The following is a 2,472-nucleotide window of genomic DNA, read 5'->3' on the forward strand; positions in this document are numbered from 1 at the left end:
GGTGTCTTCACCGTCTACCTCTGGGGGTAGGATCAGGGAAACCAAGGGTAACAGGAACAGACTGTAATGTGTTGGGGGTCTATTGGACCACCATACCCAACAACCCAACAGAGGATTTCTCCTGTCTGGTACTTCTGTTAGGTAGTCTTTGGCATTTAGAAGGCACATAGTCAAGATGATGATGATGATGATGTGCGTGTGTTGTTATGTTTTTACTTTTGATAGTTAATAATAATATAATTATTACATAATTATAATAACATCATGTTTTTCAGACATCCTTAGTGTTATTTTGCCATGTTCACTTCTCTATTTAATCCATCTCCCCTCCTTAATTAGAGCTCCTTTTTTTCCATTTTAACGTGAAACAATCAGAGCACTTGTATCCTGTTATTCTCTTTTCGGTTGCTCTCCCTTGCCTCTTTCTTGGCAACTGTCTGTTTTTACTGTCCTATTTTCTACATTTACTCCTAGATATGTGCTTCTGTTTGAAGATGCTAGGAGCCTCTGATGGGTGAACATGTGGCCTTTGTCTTTCTGGGTATGGGTTACCTCATTTAATAAGATTTTTTGCAGTTCTATTCATTTATCTGTAAAAAAGTATGGAAACATCATGAATTTGTGTGTCATCCCTGTTTAAGACCATACTAATTTTCTCTACATTGTACCAATTTTAGTACATGATCTGCCAAAATGTTCTGTGCAATTCTTTTAGTCTATTTAAAATTAGGTTAATGATTTTTGGAAATATTTTTACACACACACACATACACACACACACTCATAAGTTGATTTATAGCTGTGATGGTATATTTGTTTGGGCTAAGGGGTGTTCAGTGAGACAAGCATTTTATGTGCATCTGTGAGAATATTTTCAGATGACTTTAGCTATAGACTTACTAAACTAAGAAAAATAGTCATCTCCACTGCTTGTGAACATCATCTAATCTGTTGTAGGTTTCAACAGGAAAAAAAAGAGCAATAGAAAAAATTCATTATCTTTTGGTGATAGAACATTGCTTTTCTTCTGTTCTCAGTGATATTGTGGTATCTGATCTGCAAACTCAGGTTGAACTAGACTACTGACTTTCCTATCCAACTAGCTGGAAGATGGCAAATCATAAAATGATGCTTGAAATCATTTGAATTAATATCTATTGCAAACTTTCTCTGTCTCTGTCTCTCCCTCTCCTCTTCTCTCTCCCTCTCATTCTCTCTCCCACTCCCTCTATCTGAATTTTTTTTTTTTTGAGAAACCTAAGAGAAACTCCTACATTTATACACATTCTGCTATTGTTCTCAGGTTAATGTTTTTCTTCCTCTCCCTAATCAGTTTTGTATTTTGTGTTTATACAAACGAAAAAAAATCAGAGTAATATTAGCTTAGTGGGATGAATGGAGAAGACATTTTCTGGAACCAATGTTGCAAAATTTGTGTTATTTTGTTGTTTTTCCTACATTCCTCTTGACAGAGCTTTGATTATTCATTTAAACCTCTTCTTTTGTTTGCATATATTTATTATGATAAATTTTCCCGACAGCAATGTTTTAGCTGTATCCTATAAATATTGAATTATTGTATTTCATTTTCACTCAGTTTGATGGTGTTATGTTGCCCTGAAACTTCCTCTTTGAACCATGAACTATTCAAAGACTGTTGTTTCTTTTCCAAATGTTTGAAGATTTCTCCTTTACATTTCTGTAAGTGATTTCCAAGTTTATTGTATTTGATGTTATTAATTCTATTCTATTTGATTGTTAAGTATTCTTAATTTCTTGAAGAATTTTCTGTTACCAAGCTTGTTTTTTTTTTTTAATCATACTGTCAGTATTGGTATCTCTGCTGTAGAAAGTGGAAGATAATACATATTCAGTCTTGTTAAATAAAGAGGTCCATGTCTATAAACCAGACACTATCGTAGTATTAAATATTATGCTTGCTGATTTTTTTTCTACTCATCAACTAATTACAGAAAAATGTTAAGGTGCCCAAGTAGAACTGTATGTTTTTTCCATTTCTCTTCTCAACTTGATCAGTTTTAACTTCACAAATTTTACTACTGTGTTCTTTGGTTCATTGAAATCAGAGATAACTACGTCTGTTACAATAACTGATCAGTTTATCAACAATGATATATATCACTACTCAGTCTAGTGTTTTTCTGTTCTGTAAAGACAATCTTTTTATCACACATTGGAATGGACATATCTCCCTTCACTTGATTCATGTTAACTTTTTGACCTTGTACCACTTTTGATTCAATATCTTATGAAATCACATAAGGTTGTACTGTGTCTTGTTTTAGAATTCCATCCATTTGCTAATCTCTTTTCTAACTGGATTACCTTAACTCTTTGCTTTCTATGTGGTCACTTGTAGCTAAGAGCTTAAGCTAAACTTTGTGCTTCATTGGAAGCATCCCTAGTCATTTAGGGTTTTTTGTTTGTTTGTTTGGTTGGTTGTTTTGTTGT

General features: G+C 33.4%; 1 non-coding gene across 1 annotated transcript; it reads right to left on the reverse strand.

The window, feature by feature from the left end:
- Positions 1–595: 595 nt before the first annotated feature.
- Positions 596–699, reverse strand: LOC115031891 (U6 spliceosomal RNA). The gene has a single exon (XR_003837523.1). It is a non-coding gene; the product is annotated as a U6 spliceosomal RNA (small nuclear RNA).
- Between the last annotated feature and the right edge of the window lie 1,773 nt (positions 700–2,472).

Source organism: Mus caroli, unplaced genomic scaffold (genome assembly GCF_978045245.1).
Source record: "Mus caroli unplaced genomic scaffold, Mus_caroli_1 scaffold_10, whole genome shotgun sequence".
Taxonomy (NCBI): Eukaryota; Metazoa; Chordata; class Mammalia; order Rodentia; family Muridae; genus Mus; species Mus caroli.